At 38.8% G+C, this 19,654-nt stretch overlaps 1 protein-coding gene across 3 annotated transcripts in view; it reads right to left on the bottom strand.

The window, feature by feature from the left end:
- Positions 1-19,654, bottom strand: part of TMTC2 (transmembrane O-mannosyltransferase targeting cadherins 2) — a 649,990-nt gene that overhangs the window by 540,651 nt on the left and 89,685 nt on the right. The gene's annotated exons all lie outside the window — the stretch shown is intronic.

The raw sequence follows: 19,654 nt of genomic DNA, 5'->3' as shown, positions 1-19,654 counted from the left end.
TTTAAAAATAAATACAGCGATACAAAAATACACAAAGTTTACAAGAATATAGCCTGGTACCCAGCACTTCCATGCACTTGCTTTCTAAGCATGCCAATGTGTGTTTATGATTTAACCCCCTCTTTGTTGTTTAAAAATGATCTACAACCAACTGGGACAGCTCTAAACTACACACAAACACATTCCATATTTCCCAGTAAATGCTAACAGGAAAAACGTGTTTGTATATGATTTGACTCTACCTAATCAAAATTCAACAAGGACAAACCCTGTTTTCTCCTTACCCCTGCAAAAAGTGTGGACATGACATCTTTATTATTTCATCAGTGAGAATCATACATTTCCAAGTTCTCAAGTGTAGGAACTCTAAAATTTGGGGGAGGGGAGTGTTAACTAGTTTTGACTATTTTAAGAGCTTAAGTGAATTCTGACGTTTATACTTTTTTCCCCTTTTCCTCCAATAATCTGCTTTAATGACAAAAATATGAGCTCTGAAAACACAACAAAGAAAACAACTTGAAAGAGAAGAAGGAAGCCTGCTGTCCAGCTGGGTGCCAAGTGCTAAGATCAAGCGCCCAGACACACAGTTGAAGAGAACAGAGACCGTGGCAGAGTCGGAGTTGTAGTAGACGCAGGTGAGCAGCGCTGCGAGGTAGAAAGCCAGATGTTTCCTTCCACTCTGGGAAATGCCTGTTTCCCAGCATCCTCAGGGGCCGTGGGTCTTTTTGTTTGCCTTCTTATGAACTGTCCTTTAGTGTGCTCATACTACAGGCCAGGCACTGTGCCTAGAGTTTAAGAGTATCATCTGATTCGATCTGCAAGCAATCCACAGTGAGGAAGATACTATTACTACCTGTGGTTTACAGATGAAGAAATTGATGCTCAAGAAGTTAACTGCTTGCCTGAGATCACACACAGCTAGTAGTTGCCACGTTAAATTCTTAACCTCTCTGCTTCATACCTACAAACATAGATTATATTTTTATTTGTTTATATTTATTTGCTTTATCGTTATTATGTTATTACTTATTCCTATGTGGGTCTCATAAAAGGCCAGAGAACTTGACTTGACCTGAGACTCTTGACCATAAAACAAGCCTGACTGCAGGTACGTGTGCTGGTTAAAGCTTCGCCATGATGCTCCTCCACGCTCCTCGGTGACACAATGCCCCAGGAAGTAACACTGAGGGCTTCACCATCAGGACCCCTGTTATGGGTTGGGCTGTTTTCTTCCACAAAAGATATGGGGGAGTTCAAACCCCTGGTGCCTCAGAATGCAACCCAGTCTGAAGATAGATAGGGTCTTTACAGGGGTGACCAAGTTCAACCCGAATGAAGTCATTCGGGTAGGCCCCAATCCAATATGACTGGTGTTCTTACACAAAAAGAAAATCAGGACACAGACACACACACACAGCATGCCATGTGAAGATGAAGACAGAGATCAGAGGAATGTTTCTACAAGCCAAGGAATGCCAGACATTGCCAGCAAACCAGCAAATCACTGGAAGCTAGGAGAGAGGCATGGAACAGATCCTTCCCTCATGGCCCGCAGAAGAAACCAACCCTGCTGACAGCCTGATTTCAGTCTTCTAGAACTAGGTGTCTTTTTCCTGTATTACCCAGCTTGTGGTACTGTGTTATGGCAGCCCTCAGAAACTAATACAGCCCCCCGCTTCCAAAAATTTAAAAGACATGTGGCCATAGTAGCAAATAAGAGACCATATTTCCATTCTACCTCTGCATGTATTCCCTAGGAAATGCCTCTTAGTATATTAAATTCACTTCTCACCTCTGGGAAACAGCAGGACACAGCCTCTCTTCCTGCAATAGGCACCCTGGAAGGGGGAGCCAAGTGATTCCCGAACAAGGTAGGCTTTGCATCATCAGCCTGTACCAATCTGCACTCTGGCTTGCAGGACTGAGTTCATTTTTCACCACTGAGTGTATTTCTCATCAGTGTTAACAAGAGTGTAGTAAGTCTAGGTAAGTTTCAAAATTACAGATAGCTACTACAGATAAGTTAATTACCTGGTAGTAATTCTCCCATGGAAATATTTTATAAGCTCGAATTTCAGCTAGACTGATGCACAGGCTGACAGAAGGGAGTGACCTCATGTTTTATATCAGGGAAGAATGATATTTTTTGCTGGAGTTACGAATGCAATGTGGGCTTTTCTGAGTGCCTCAACCAGAGATCATTGCTCTTGAAAACAAAATTTTGCCTGCAAATATCATCATTGCTTGGATTTGTTTCAAATGTATATTTTCTTTACCTCTAGCTGTTCATTAGTCACAATTTCTCTAAGGAGAAAACCTTTACACCTTTTAATAATAAAAATTAGATCGGTTATATGAAGAAGGATTACTCTTGAAAAAAATGCTTTGCAAACAAAAATTTAGAGATAGCCACAGTACCTAGGAACTATAAGTGTCATAGCATTTCATATAAATCACATGATCCAATCTTCCCACCGAGCCTAAAATGACTTAATATTGTCCTGGTTCTGTCTATGTAAAACCCTTCAAAAACATGTACTAAATATATGAATAAGCCAGCAAACCATGGTCAGATACTTCAAAGGCTGATGAAATACAGCCTATTATTTTAGAAAGTGGATTGACTGTCACTGTCCAATGCACAGAAGTGGACAACAAAGGTACTGAGGTATGTTTTCACGTACGTTTCTGACATGACTTTTTTTTTTTTTTGTCTCCATAGACCTTATTTCACACAGCAACCAACATATATGATGGCACTTGAAGAAAACAGCTAGTGATGCTGAAACAACCACGTATCAGCCTACCGCATGGTGATTTCTACGAGAAATTCGGCCAGCCTATATTCACTTTAACAACCTATTAAGGAGGTCGGTTAGGATGGTTAACCTATCCAGTTAAGGAGGCCTATTTCTCTGAAGTCCATAAGAGTGACTGTCTCCTTCCTTATGCTACAGAAGTATAAGGATTGCCTTCGTGAATAGAACAACGAATGAGAAGACAGCCTCCACCCCTTTTATTGAAATTATAATTAGCAACACATAACCTCACAGCAGCACCTAGGCTTTACAGGAAGTAATATTTCATCAAATTATTTTCCAATGGTAAAAATAAAAACTCCATAATCACTTGCAGAACATCTCTAATGTTATGAAAAACAGCAATCAGTATTGCAGAAAACAAAGCAGGGAAGATAATAAACAATATAATATATGAACAGTATAGTGTAAACAGTTTGAGTTTGAAAGGCAACTAAATCGATTGTTTCAGATACTCTTTTGATCTAAATCACAGCATGAACCAACATGTAGCCTCCTATTACACAGACATATCTTAAATAATAATTTTTTATTATTAAAGCTAACTTTTATTGTGATCTGATTATAGCTAACCAGATGATGATTCAAATAGAATTTCACAGAACTGTGAAGCAGAAATTTTTATATCCCCCTTTTTTTTTCTTTTTTTTTTTTGCGGTATGCGGGCCTCTCACTGTTGTGGCCTCTCCCGTTGCGGAGCACAGGCTCCGGACGCGCAGGCTCAGCGGCCATGGCTCATGGCCCCAGCCACTCCACGGCATGTGGGATCTTCCCACCCGGGTCACGAACCCGTGTTCCCTGCATCGGCAGGCGGACTCTCAACCACTGCGCCACCACAGAAGCCCTATATCCCCATTTTACAGGTGTGGAAACTGAGGCTTAGAGAAGTAACCTGCCCAAGGTCATAACTAGTAGCTGGCAAGCTGCAGAACCTGCACTTACATCCCAGGCTCCCAAGTTAACTTGCTCTGGATTTTTAGGCCACATTGCTCTTAACGGACATAGCCTAGAAAGAAAGGGGCTTGGGCAGAAGTTTCAACCAAGGTTTCACCAAAGAGGATGATGAGGATGATACTTACAAACTCAGATAAGGTCTCTGAAGAAAATGCTGAAACTGATCCTGGGTGGCCTTTCTGGGCTTAGCATGCCTTTGAACAGTGGGGCACCCCCAGATGTAGCCATATCCTCAGTAGATACAGGAATGATCCTGAGGTCAGCCAGGGACACCCCAAGTACAGAGCAGAAGAGAGGACTGCAGGGCAGGAGTCCTCCCGTGACTCCAAAGCTGTTTTTCTATTTCTGGTAACAAAATCTCTGACAATCTAGTGGAATGCATATTCTTGGTTAATATAGGCATTTAGCTGTATTAAGGGTGTGTGAGGGCAGTGATGACAGGGAAAGGTAAGACACTAAATGAATTCAACGTACATCTATGTATCTACATCTGTTAGGCTAGATGCTAAATACTGAGTACTTTCAAATACACTATCTAATACAGTAGAAATAGAAGGAACTTTTTTTTCCCCCAGTGATGTCTTTGTGCCAGGTACTATGATGAACAGTTAACAAATAAGTATACTGAGGTTCTCAGAGGTTAATCATATTCCTCAGGGTCACAGGGCTACTAAGAAGCACAGGCTCTAAACCCAGACCTGGACTTCATTACCCCACTGTGCCATACACCAAGAGAACACAATGATTACCCGGGACGTGAAATGGCTCTGGACTGCTGTGAGATTTCGGTTAACCCCTGCACACCCCATCACCTTGGCTCTAACTCATAAAATCGCCGTATTTTTCAAATAATACTGTATTATTCAAATATACTACATTAACACGGCCCTAGTAAAGAAAGATAAAGAATGAAAGCTAAACCATGCATCTAATGTATACTCAAAATTAAACACAAATAGATTTGCCACTTTTCCCTCACAGAATTAAGTTTGCCTTATCAACTAAATGTATACTACTCTTCTACAATTCTTTGCCACCTGCTTTTTTTTAATTGAAGTATAGTTGATTTACAATGTTGTGTTAATTTCTGCTGTATAGCAAAGTGGTTCAGTTATACAAACATAAGTATATATATGCATTTTTAATATTATTTTCCATCATGATGTATCACAGGATATTGAATATAGTTCCCTGTGCTATACACTAGGACCTTGATGTTTTGCCAGCTACTATTTTAAAGTCTATTCTCCAGTGGTTACATAGATTACAAATATCACTTCTTAAAATACTGTTTTTCAGTATATAGAGAATTATGCCTAACTTCAGAAAGACACATTAAATTGAACACATCTGTCATTTAGTACAACTTTATTAAATGTGCTCTGCAGAATACCTTTTTTTCCCCTAACCACCCCAACAAAGTGATTCTTAGACCAACTACTTAAATTGCTAGAAGAGGCTGAAGTTAATTTTATCAATTTTTTTCACCAAAAGATAAAGGAGGCCGTTGAGTAAGTTAAAATATATGGAAAGGACTGGAAATAAGTGGTCGTTATATGAATTAAAATAAATCCCACTAGCTTTCCCTGAAGTTTTTTCACTAGTAAAACCAGAAGCCAAAGAATTCAATTTACCACCAGCCCCTTCAGCTGGTATCGGTCTATTATAAAAGTCCTTCTTTTGAATAGCAAATAAAATCATTCTTCAGCCTTGTTTCCAGATACCTTAGTAACCAGCTCTATTTAGTAAGCATTACCCCTCTCTAATGCTCAGTGCTTTCAAGAAAATACTGGCAAAGAATCTGGCCAGGTCACCTTGGCTACAGACACCCTCTCCTTCCAACAACCACCCTCTCCGTACTATCTTATTAAAATCCAACAACTTAAAAGGCTCATAGGAGGCCTCTCATACTCATCTCAGATACACACACTCGGTGTCTTCTGTGTGGCTGGCACTGCTCTGGTGCTCAGAACACTCTGGTATTCTAGCACATCTTATTACCTCTGAAAGGACAAAATCACTGTATCTATGGATACAACATAAGAGGAGAAAGCAGGGGAAATTATTGAATCATGCTCCCCAGCTATAAACCTGCGGAAGCCAACATTCATGTAAGGCAACCCAATCTCGACCTTACAGATACAAACACTAGGGTGAATACGGGACCAGGATATGAAGATGTGGGTGAGTTGTAGAGAGAATTTGTGGAATGAACTGGCTGCCTTACCATATAATTTTCTCAACTTCTTCCATTTCAAGAGATTCATTAATGAACTATTCCAAGTTGCCTTACATTTCTTAGGATCCTAGGCTCCTTTTATTTTTCCAAAAGATTTCTATTGGCATTATTGCTACCTTCTCTGGCATGCTTACTACAGGGCAGAGACTTAACAGTAGCTTTATAGGAATATTCACGAGAATCCCATGATTACTGTTTTTTGTTTTTGTTTTTGTTTTTTTTGGCAGATGGAGAAACTAAAACTTAGAGTAGTTAAGTAGTGTGGCTAAAGTCCACCAGTCAGTAACTAAGGCAAGTCTGTCTTCCAACTCTAATCTTGTAACAAATATACTGTCCAGAGGTGGTTAGATTCACCTTCTCAAATTGGAATATCATATATTATGGTAATTGAAGGATCATTTTCCTATGTTCATAATAGAATCCTTTATATAAAGTAGGAATACAAGTAACTCTTTTGACATAACACAAAATAAAACTGTAGACGCTTTTACTTAAAATGTAAAACAGCTGAGTTCACAGGAGGTACAGTCAGTCCTCCATTTGTCTGTGGAATCAACATTCTCTAGGTAGGCAAGGCAGGGCTTGGCCTGTCCCTGAAATGTCACTAACGATATACCTCAATTTATTTCCCCTTTTTGTGTGTCAGTGGATAGATGTAGTGGAAGAGGGGAAACGTGAATCATTTATACCTTTAGGGAACAAAAGGGGAACCAAAGCGAGAGGACAAAGGCTAAAGGAAGGCGCTAGAAAGAAGGCGTGCGCCCCAGGCGTCGGCACTAGCTGAACAAATTGCAGGGCTGTGCCCTGTCCCACACGCCGGCCGAGGGCAGACAGTTGCCCCAGGACCAAGTCACATGTGCCTTCTTCTCACGCATCAACAGACCCTGTGCAAATAAGTGAACAGCTGCAAGTGAGTGACTATGGCACCCTGGAGCCATCAAATTGTAAAGAAGGTTTTCTATCAGAAAGCTGGAAATCAAACACGTGAAATTTACATTGTGGCTACAAAGCAGCTGACACTGAAAAACCTCCCCGAGAGATCAAGCAAGCATAAAAGTCAAGTCATTTTCCCAAGTCTCATATACAGTAGCTAAGCCTATTAAGAACATCGTAAGCGATGCTAATTGGTTCAGGGGTTACATATCGCTTTTGTTTGTTCCCATTGAGCCTTCACACACTGCAGTGAATTGGGGAGAAAGACAGTGTAATAAATCTATCTGAAACAAAACAGCATTGGGGTTTGGAAGATGCTAATGAGCTCCAGTGTTCCAACTTGAAAACCTCCCATGCCCACCCCGACAGACATATTACTAACTCCTAAGTCATTTCTAAGGGGAGCAGGAAGAAGGCGTGTAAAAATTCAAATCCTCATGCGTTAATTTCTTATTACAATGAATACGTTTAAAGGGAAATCAAGTGTCATTTGAGGCAGTAATATTAATTTAGTCATTTAGAATGAAAGCATGTTCCTCTGCATCTAAAATATTAAGGATAAATTGAATTTGTATCATTTCACTGGAAAACTCCATCACCATTAATTAAATAATGCTTCTTAGATGTTATTATCTTCAAAGTAAATATGTGCCTAAATTTAGAACTGAAGCTGTGTTTTAATTAAAAAAAAAAAAAAACGACTGAGTCAATCACTTTATTATCCTGGGATAAAGATTAGTGAGACATGTAAATGAAAGAACTACACAAAATACAAAGTCCTTTACAAATGTTAAATATTATTTTGAGAGCTTAAGAACCCAAGACCTAGAAGGTGAAAGAGAGGGGATCCTAAAAAAGAAAATATTATTTTATCCTTTACATACCATTAGTCAGATTTGTGTAGATACCAAGTAATGAGGACATCGTGGAAACTATTCAGAATTATTAACCCATACAGCTATCCTGTAACTAAACAGTGAAATGGTTGTGTGAATTTATGTACGTGTGTATCTATCAGTCAAAAGGCGCCCTGCTAAATGAAAGGTAAACATACAGCACACTTGCAGAAATCACAAAGGGATTATAAGGACTGCACAACATATACTAATTTCACTTGACAAAAAATAGACCATGCTTTGTTGTCTGATTCAGATACTCAGCACATTTTAATTTATCATAATTTAAAGATGAATTGTACATATACTACATGGCAAGCACTCTGTATCTTTAGAAAATCAAAGATAATATTCCTCTCCTGAATTGTCTGTCTAAAGAAGGAAAGAAGGAAGAAAGGCAGGGAGGGAAGGAAAAGAAGGAACTTTTTCAAATACACTGAACCTGGTCCAGTAATTTACTTCTCCTCAGCAAAGTCAGCATCCCCTTCTTCTTCTTCTTCTTTTTTTTTTTAGTATTTTATCATTTTATTAAAAAAAAAACTTAAAAACTCCAACGCCATTTGAAAGGTAGAATTTCTGGTGTTGTTTCACTGGAGTGCCAGATGGATGAATAGACTAATCTCTCTCTCTTGGGCCCCTACCATTTGGAGAGGAAGATAAATTACATTCTACGCAAGAATGTATGTAATGATATGCTCACCCTTCCTGACAGCCTCGAGAGAAAATAAGCATAAAGCAAATGATGACAGGATGGTATTTACTTAATTTCCACTTCCTTACTTTACTCATATTTGTACAAAGGACTGCCACACCCAGTGACTCACATCATTTTGTCACCGAAATTATTCTTGTTGAGATTTTTTTTCTCTCCTTTCTTTTTCAATTTTCAATGTCTTAAGAAGGAAGGTTCAAGAAAGAGGGGGAAAATGCAAGAGAAAAAGGAAACAGAACTACCTACCTGTAGTCACACAGCATCCCCTTCTTCTAAAGGGGATCCATGAGAGGGGGAAAAATAAAGTGTTATCAAATGGCAATTCCAAACCAAAGCAAAACGAGATACTAATATTAGAGAAATTTCAAATCTTGAATCTTTCAAACAGCAACAGGAAACTACAGCCAGAGAGAAAACTAACTGCTACCAGCCCAACCCATCCCGCCACAAATGTCACAAAGTCTTGGGCTCAACATCAATAAGCACAGTACTCTGGCCCTGACAGCATGACCTTGGGTAGTTCACTCATTTTTCTGAGCAGTTTCCTCCTCTGTAAAATAAAGGATAATACTAATAATACTTGCCTTGCCTACTCCACAGGTTAGATGTGAAAAGCAAATACAATGCAACATAGAAAGCAAATGGAAAGCATAATCTATCACAAACTCTTACGCATCCCTATCATGATCTCACAAAAGACTCAAGGTTACACTCAAAGAAGGGAAGATGAATCAAAGGCCCATCAGTCAGAATTCTTTCTATAGTATTAACGGCACAGATTTCTTTAGATTCCCTGGCTTCTTTCATCACTGCTGTTTCTTCAGAGGTGATCAAGAACCAGAGTTGTTTGCATATCTTAGTAGAGAGACTGACCCAGCCAATATTTCTACATAATTTTGAATCAGGTACGGCATTGCACTTCAAGTCAATACTGTTCATATTAGATGGAAAGACAAACTTTGTTTAACGAATCTGTTCATTGCTCATGTTGCTAATGCCATTAATATACCATAGTAATATTTATGTATAGAGTCCACATGTGTTTGTTTATTTCTTATTTCAAATGTTTCTTGACCATAATAGTATACGTAAACCTACTGGATCTTCCCTCTTTATTAACAACTTCTGGAGTTCAGCAGACGCATATTTAGAGCCTGAAGGAGGCAATTCTTCTCCCCAGACTGCTCTGGATGCTCTTGATCATTTGGCAAAACCCTACTTCCTACACCTGCCATTCGGAAGATTAAAAACAACAAAAAAAAAAACGCTTAACTTTGTTTATCCCATGTTTCAGTGGCTGGTTTCAAAAAGACAAAAGGAATGAATCTAGAGATTTCTAGGAAGCCATTTGGCACAAGGAAACGCTTTATCACCTGAAAGGAGCATCCCTCAGTGAGTTGGGAACATCTGGTGACAGACAGAAATAGGAAACAGGCTTTCCTTTAAAAGTTAATTCAGAGCTCCTTGGCTCTGAAAGGGAAGAGAGGGAAAAGCTGCAGGGGTCTAGAACTTCAGAATTCTAAGCAAAGGAGACACAGAAAAGGCCAAGAACCCAACAGCAGTTAAGTGCTCACGGTTAGTGCAGTGTGAGATGTTAAGGACATAATTATAACATACATTTTCCAGAGTCCCTACAGTGCCAGCTGGAAAAGATGGAGACATTAGTTCTTGAACATGAAAAGGCTCTGGGAGAGATGTGAGGAAGGAAAGGAAAGCAAACTAAGCTAGTAATCTTTTTCTCATCACACTAGGGAGACTGCAATTGAACAAACTGTAAAAAGGTAAAAAGACGTATGCAAGACACAAAGGAGCACGTAAGAAGGGGACCTACTGGTGGGAGGGGTGTGGGTAGACTGCAAAGGGGAAAGGGTATATATTTACAATACCAGCATTGCCAATCCCGCACCCTGGCAACCCCGCTACGCACATTCCTGCAGTTCCCAGCCTACCAAACGTTGCTATTAAAAACAAACCCCGTAACCCCGAGAACTGCGTCCTCAATAAATATATGCCATCTAACCTCAAGTTTGCTGGTAGCTACAGGTACCTGCGATGATGTAAGAATGTTGAATATTTCCATTGAATTCGTGGGAAAATACTTATTTTCCTTATTCCAAATATCTATATAAAGGGTCAGAAGAAGTCCTGTCCTGTCATCTCTGTACCAGAATAATATTTCTATAAACTATTCTTTCCCAAAATAAAAAGCACTTTACCCAAAAGATGTTTCTAAAATGTTACATAATAATATAATAATAGAAGGTTTTTTTTTTTATCAAGTCGTATTTGAAATACAGAAGCAGACCTGACTTTTTTTTTTTTTTTTTTTAAGGAAACCCATGACAGACCTTTTGTATAGAAATCACTGGAACACTACTGGGACACTGGCTAGTCTATTCCTATCTCACACCAAAATGCCATTTTGGGAAAGCACATTTAACTCTCTTAAAAAAGGAAACACACTTTATCAGAAGGGAGCGAGGAAAGACAAGTTCAGCCCACTGTTCCTCTAAGGACATGTAATGTTCAATGCCTGTTTTTAATCAGCTAAGATAATTATATACACACAAACCTGTACCGATATGATAAAATAAATTAGCTCAAAGATAACTGTAAAAGATAAAGACCTTAAGAAGCAAATCTAGCAGCAAAGAGCAGTCTCGGAAGGTTTAGCAAATCCTAACACTACAGGGAAAAATATAAATTCATTTACATTTACAGATGGATTCTGTATTATTCGAACCCTTTTAGAGTGAAAGTCTAAACATCATTATAAACAATTCCTTAATAGTATCTCCTTTCCAATTCAGAAACAGTTAAGTAGCAAAAAAAGGTATTACACATAAAGTGGAAATTCAGTGCAGAAAATAAGTCCAATGACATTTCATAAATAATACCCGTCAGCCGTCCCATCCAACTCAGACCACCTAAAATTAACTCTGGGAGGAAAAAACACAGGAATACAGAAAATGATAAAAACTGCTTCGCCTGGTAGATAGTGAAAATATGAAAAGGAAACACATTTTTACCGGTTTTCATTGGGTATAATCATTAAAATGTACAAACCCACCATCCAACCAAGACATAACACGTGTTAGAAAGAAACAGCCAGATGAAGGTCACTGGGCAAACAGAACAGCATCAGAGCTAAACACAAACTCTATTGTTATATAGTCTTCTACAGCACAATAAAGACAAATAAAAAAAAATGAAGCACTTTCCATTTTCTCCAGCTTGGGATAAGAAAACTGCACGAGGAATTCATTTTTAAATGCTATAGACATAAATCAACTACAGCATAACTGAAGAGTAAAAATGTTCTTAGAAAGAAAAAAATCTACAGGATCCCTTGGAGTTGGTGTTGTTCCCTCTCCAAGGTCCTCACAGAGACAGAGGAAAATCTCTCAGGAAGAGTTCTAAGGGGCCTGAGACATCTTATTCAAATGTGATGGAATAAGTCACTGCTGGAGACAAAAAGAAGAGATGTAGCAAGCAATATTCTAATCAAGGAGTCCCCAGTAAATGAGAGTCAGCAATGTCCACATTTCAACGCTCATCATCGGCACTACTTCAAAATAATGACAGAGGCTCATTTTTTCCCCAAAAATGTAACCAAAATCTGTTTCCTTATCAGAAATACCAGCTGGTGAAAATGACTCTCAAAGTACAAACTGAAGAAAATTAATTCAGTACCACTGATCTCAGTGTCAACATGAATAAAATGACGGCAATGAAAGAAATAAAATAATCCTCACTTCTGAACTGTGAGAACCACTACAATTTATTGGGCAATATCTAGTGTACTACATCTTGTGACATCTTTCCATTATTGCCTTATACTGTAATTAAAATTGGGGAGGGGGAGATAATTACCTTTCCAGGTGTATATGTCGTCATTTCTCAACTAGATTATAATTCCTTTGAAGAAGGAAAGTAGAAGTTTAGATGCTTATTATTTTTTTTTCCTAACAGTCTGCACACGTAGAGATAGAAACATATAGAACCATCTAATCTATTGCTTCTTAATAGAAAGGAAACCTCAGCAAACAGAACACAAGGAAATCAGAAGAAGCTATCAGCCAAACAACAGTCAGGTTATCAGGGCAGCTTAATTTTCTATATTGTTCCACAGGCAAAAAATTCAGAAACACCTTAAAGACTGTCTCTGCAGTGACCAAAACTTGGAAAGAAATCTAAAAATCAGAGAGGATACAATAAAAAGCAGTCTTGCCTTCTCTCAGAATTTTAATATTTACATAAATCTCAAATTGAAATAGAGACATAAACTCCTACCCAGGGCCTTCCACCTATCAGAGAGTGAACAAACATCTGCAGAAATGAACCAGCTCTGTTTGAAAGCAAAGCGCTTTACTGCCAGTGACTTGGTAAACCAACTAATATTCACAAGACACAAAGAAAAGAAAAGTTACATTCTCACATCCCAGTGCAGAAGAACATGCTCTGATTTGTTCTGTTTTGTTTTATTTTTAGTTTTTTTTCTTTTAGATTAAAAATTAAAATAGCTGATACAAAGAGAAAGAAGAAGAGGGCTCGGGATTAAGCACAGGACAGGGGAATTCCTTTTCCAATAGATTTCCCAATTCTGACAAAAATCAAAGCAAAATGGAATTTGTTCTCTGCATCTTCCCCATCTAATGTCTTGGTGCTCAAGAAATTCTCCAGCAGCTTCAGGCCCTAAGGAGAGCTTGCAAAGTAAAACTGAGTCCTTTCCCATTGACCTGTATCTTGATGAATCCTCCATCGCTGTAGGTTTAAGAGAAACAAAAACCACAGGGAAGGTAGGGTAAATTTCTTCCCTTCTGTGCCAGGTAAGAGCCTTCGACTACTCACTCTTATCATTCCCAAATGGAATTGGAAAATAAAGAAGACATAAAAATTATAACCTAGGTTATTTTCTGAAAAATGTAATGTGACTGGAACAAAACACACACACACACACACACACACACACGCAGAAGAGAAATCGATAACACACAGAAAGCTCCAGGGCAGAATTCTGCAATAGAGCTGATGTTCTCCACGAAGGAAATTAATATGCTGTTAACTCTAGCTGAATATTTGCTGGGAAAATTAAAGACCAAAAACCAATAAATGAAGCATGGAATTACCCTGACAAAACGCTAACCTCACATTTCCTAACCACTTTCGAACTTCCAGATAGAATCCAAAAGGAAGTCAGCCTTGGTCTACAGCTGGAGGGAGAAAAGAAGTGAGGTGGCCTTAAGATACTTGAGAGAGAGAAAGGCTAGAGTGTTGCTTCCTTTTAATGTCCACCAAATCAGCCAGGCCATTGGTAGTGAAGCAGGACACCAGGGCCCATGAACAAATTGTGGCCCTCTATTAATTTCTGACAGGGTAGGAGGAAACATGAATTTTATCAAGCCACAGGAGCATAGCAATTACGTCAGACCAAACACCCAACTCCACCTAGGGGGTGTACTTACCACTAACGTACCATGTCAACTTCATTCTACTTTCTAAATATGCAGTCCTTCTACAACACAGCCCATCTTCTCCTGGGTACAATGCCCTAAACAATGCCTTTAAAGGGGGTTTTCATACTCCCAAGGAGGAAAGTTGGTACCAGATAATCAACTAGGTATGGGAGAAATATATTGAGGCTTCTATCTGTATCTCTTTATTTTAGTTTCCATTTTTATAGGCTTGTCATATACAAGATATATTACTACAGTATTATATGTATATAACGTATTTTCCAAATATTTATAGTGTACATGTGTTCCAAAATATTTTTGGAATGGTAGAGCAAATTGGTCAAAACAAGGGAAGAATAACTACTAGCATACAGGCAGGCCTACTCTATATATTCCTGTCGGCTGAGGGTAATTCGTGTCAAAAATGGCTGTAGTCAGAGCCTCATCCTTGTGTATTCCATTCTAAAGTCTCCAGAGGACTGTTATAAACATTATCTCATGACAACTTCTCTCAACTCTGTGACACAGCAGGTAGATGGGGTGCAGTCCCAGTGTTTAACAGCTGAGAAAACCAAGAAATGGGAAGGACAACGTGAGGTTGATTCAGTCCTCTTCCCCAGCCTGTGCTAGAGGTTTGTACCCTGTACGAAAATCACCTCCTTGAGGATCCTTCAAGTGCTGGAAAAACAACAGTAAATTATACTCCTCCTGAAATGATAACTTGGTAGTGAGCCTTCCTCCCCCAGATTTTCACAACAACATAACCATTCATCCAGCCAGGTTAAAAATCATGAGTGTCAGTCCCTCACTGAGAAGAACGTGAATTTAGGTAGAGAAGAAAATCAGTGACCTACTAAAGGAAGTGCACAATCAGAATTCCACGGATGGAAAAAGAAAAAAAAAGAATTCCACAGATGGGACACGCTTCTACTCTCTGAGCTACAAATATCCTAGTGTCAGGTCACAGCCAACGAAAAAGAAGGTCTGTCTCCATCCACCCGCTTCATGTTTGTATTTGAGAAGGAGACAAAGCCGAGGGGCAAGAGGCAAGGGAGGATCTTTAAGTTGGCCTTAGGACCACTCTGTGTCCGTCTGTCCCTCTCTCCCTCTTCCCTTCTCTTTCTCTGTCTCTGTGTGTCTGTCTCTCTCTCACACACACACACACTCACACATCCAACTTCTTGTAGAAAGAGCTACCAAAATATTACTTAAAAGCCAAAAACCTGCCCTACAACTAGACAATAGGTTTGTCTTCTCATGCCATGAACCAAGTAAGGACTTTTATTTAATACATGACCTGCCTTACTTACTTTAGGGCCTATTAAGTTTCCCCCAAATCCAGGAAGTTACTCAAATCCATTTAGCATCCAATCTCATTTGCCCTTAATTGAAGCATTTCTAATCAAAAATGCTTCAATTAAGCATTGCCCAATCTTCATTGTAAAAGAAATTGCATAAACAAGCTTATCAAGCCAACTAGCCTGTCAACATGAGATTTACTGCACCCATGAAAGAAGAAGTGGAAGCATCCCCCCCGCCCTAAACTCCACATACTACCTCTGTACATAAAGGGGCATTCAATATTTTTTGTTAATTTCATTGCAATAAATATGTCACACTATCAAAATTGGAATAAAGAGGCTACTCAGAAGTAACTCAAAGGTACTGTGTATCACACAAGCCTTGAATCCCAACCCTTTAAACAGCCATCTACATCATACTTCGTCAGGAAAGGATAAAGAATATCAGTGGCCACAGGACACAGATTTCTTTCCACCGTCCTCTTTTCAGAGACAGTGCGCTTCAGTGACTATGCCAAACACTGATCTCAGAGTTTCTGTTTCAGAATGTGGCTTTGTAACCAGCACCCCAAAGTGGTGGCAGGAGAGGCCTTTGACCTGCACTGGCTTCAGTCAACACGTCCATAAGACGTCCATAAGAATGGCAGTGCTGGTCAAAGAGGTCTGTAACGCATTCCTGATCCTTCCATTAGCCAAGCACCAGGAAGGCGCACAGAACTCTCAGCTGAAATGCAGAATCAGTGTCTTTCAAATAAAGCCAGTAATAAATTCTGGGGCCTATATTTACCAAGGTCAAACACACACCAAGCATGAGGGCCACAGAATTTTTTCTTTTTGTTCAATCAGTTTCATCAAACAGTAGATAACCATATTGTAAATATTTCCTAAACCTGAGGTCATTGAACCTGCTCTCTCTTTTTCAGCACTCTTATCATACCTTTATCCAATATTCATGGTCCGCAGTGTTAACGTGGAGGCTGAGATCATCTATTTTTTAGGAACCCAGAGTTAAAGACTAAGGATTAAAGCAGCTTCCTAAGGAGCATCTGTCCATCATTAAGAAGCACTGAGGCCAAAAATTCAGTTCTTCACTGTTTGTTTATTTATGTTAATGATGTGACTGCTACTTATTTCAAAATAAATAGAAATGTTAAGAGGCTCTTCTCCGGGGGTGGTGGGTCTTCAATCCTAGTAGTTCAGTTTAAGACCACCAATGTGGTCTTTGGAGAGGGTCCTGCTTTCTAAAGCACACAGTTGTAAACAGCAACTGGTTGAAGGACTAATTAGCATTAAACAGGCCCCACGAATGAACAGCAAGATGACAAGGGTCACTAAACTAAAGACGAGGTCGAGGTACCCCAGTCCCACAGGACAATGCCCAAGGTACCCATGCAAATTAGGGAAGCAGACCAGGCATGTAGGGGATGAGCAGTTGGACAGAAAACCTCCAATCCTCCTTTCACTTTGTCTCCTAAAAAATAAAAGAAAGAAAGAAAAGAAAAGAAAACCAAATGGCCCACTTCTTCGGTGCAGCAATAATTAGTAATCACTTCTGTCCACGAGAAACAACAAATAAAAGGCAGCTAAGAACATTGCAATGGTAACTAAGAAGAATTAGAGAATACAATTAAGCATCCATGTTAAGATGGGCAGCGGTTTTCTCCCACGACATCCCAGTATTTCTACCACAAAGAGGAAATCGGTGCAGCTAACTGCCAACTTGTTGAATTTTTTTTCCGTTGAAGAAAATAATAAAGAACAAACTCCACACACATCCTCTATTCAAAAGTGACAAAGAACCCCTTTTTCAAAATGTACTATGGGACTGTTGGTTTTTTCATTCTCCAAGCAGTAAAAACCCTTCCTTCTTCAAATTACTGCAAGATAACTACAGAAATTTGATTTGGAAAAGTTTGAGAGAGATATTTTCAGCATTTGGAACACTGTTAACTTTGATCTGATCATCAACCATAATCCCCTGCCCTGTTTTGATTTGTTGGGTTTTTTTTTTTCTTTTAATCCTACTTTTGTTCATAGCCAACTTGGGGAAAGTTTTAGCTGTCCTGAATGAGAATAGACTCTATATCAGCCATCAAGTTGCTTAAGGTCAGAAAATATTTATAACTGTAAAGGCAAAATTTTTCCAAGATAACACAAAAAGAAACAGAAGTTCAAAAAACTCAAAATAAAATGTAACATTCATTAGTCATTCATTATTCTAGCCCTACTTTCTAAAACAGAAAGTTGTTTTTGTAACAAAAACAAATGAGAGACAACCCTAAGAAACTTCTCCTCCAACTAGACAGCAACTTAAGAACAATTGTTTGCAGCCAGAAAGCCCATTAATTCTACTTAAAAAAAAAAAAACTTCTGATATGTTGAAAAATCAACAACAAAAAAGGAAGATGAGACAGAACATTTTTATTCGAATATGTAAGTACATTTCGTGTCCCATGCATTCTCTGAGAACACAGATACGTTCTTATCACAAAACTGAAAAATGTTAGTTCAAATTTCTCTTGGGGAAAACACTACTTTTTGGTTTATATTTCTAAGATACTTTTTTAACAGTACATTTCCTAATCGTTCTCCGTCATTCCATTTGACTGTGAAAGAATGTGCAAATTAACTTTACGAACTTCCCTTACGTGCTACTTACACGTTTTATATATTCATATCACAAGGTATCAGTACAATACATAGAATTTATACCATGTATTCAATAGTATCTGTATTATATGAACTTTCAATAAAAGAGGTAGGGATTGCTGTCAAAAAACAGCACTGAGTCTGATATTTTAGGGAACTTATCTCAAAGCCATCTACTCTATATTTTTCACAAAAGGGAAAAATGAAATAAAGTCATTTCATTGCTCTTTGAAGCTAGAGAAGACTACTTTTCTTAGATGTTAGATCAGTTAAACTCATTTGATTAATGAAAATGAGCAAGATATTCTCCTTGACTCTAAGATTATTCAAAGCAGACAGGTAAGCAGCAGTTTTGCATTAAACACTTAAAATAAAGGTTTAAAAAGCAGACACTGGCAAATGCTTATATTGTGCTTTGCTCAATTCATTAATGACCTTACAGTGGGTGTGGATGTGCTAAAAGGGAAACAGAAAAGACGGAGAGCAGATAACTAGTCAAAATAACCTTTCCGGTAATTAAATATTTACAGATAAATGGTTCAGAAAGGAACTTACAAAATATCCATCTTTGAAGGAACAACCCCTCCTCTGGAGGAGAAATGTGATCACTGAGACTCCATTAATGCTGGAACTACCGCATGTAACATCCTAAGAATGTGGCTATTTTGTTTCATTGCTACGCTAAGTGAAATTGCCGAAAGATCCCATCTATTGTCACACTTTCACTAGTCTTGATTACAGTACAACCTATACTTGCTAGTATATACTTTTTTTTTTTTTTTTGGCGGTACGCGGGCCTCTCATTGTTGTGGCCTCTCCCGTTGTGGAGCGCAGGCTCCGGACGCGCAGGCTCAGCGGCCATGGCTCACGGGCCCAGCCACTCGGCGGCATGTGGGATCTTCCCGGACCGGGGCACAAACCCGTGTCCCCTGCATCAGCAGGCGGACTCTCAACCACTGCGCCACCAGGGAAGCCCGAAGTCTAAGAATTCTTAAGTGACTGACAACCACAATAAAAGGAACTCTCCAGTTTAATACTCAGCAAGCCTTATTTCAAACTTCTTCAGAAAGATGAAGCTGAAGAAGAGAGAAGACTTTGGACAGACCTAGAATGCTCAATATTTAATAACGTGCCCATCACAGCTCTCTAGGCATGTTTGAGAGATAATGAAACATTGTAAGATACCATTTCTGCTTTTAAACTATGTAAAATATCATTGGGGCAGTAAGATTCTTCTACATAAAATAATTAGTAGACACTAACAAATGTGACCAAAAAACAAGGGATGGGAATAAGAATGATGAAGATGTATATGCTATTTTACAATGTATATAGTAATTTCCATGTATTACCAAATCTAATCCTTGTAACTGAATGAAGGAGTGATTTCATATTATACCCAACTTACTGAAAGTAAAAATGAGTCAAAAGGTTATACAACTCTTTTTAGGATGGATCTGGGACATGATTCTAGAACACTAATATAACTCATTCTCACTTCACTTTCTCAACATGGTACAACCCCATAGAGAAAGCAGACAGAGGAAAGGGACCCTGATACAAGGGACCATTTGGAGAATGGGAAGGATCTGGGAAGAGAGAAAATAGCTAAGCTTTTCTATTGAAAAACAATGAAAATACTATGAACATCAACAATTGTGGAGACAGTGAAGAGAGGAATCTGCAAGAGCGAAA

Source organism: Leucopleurus acutus (genome assembly GCF_964270905.1).
Source record: "Leucopleurus acutus genome assembly, chromosome: 11".
Lineage (NCBI taxonomy): Eukaryota > Metazoa > Chordata > Mammalia > Artiodactyla > Delphinidae > Leucopleurus > Leucopleurus acutus.
The sequence above is the reverse complement of the archived record's forward strand: the minus strand, read 5'-3'. Positions and strand labels throughout refer to the sequence as shown.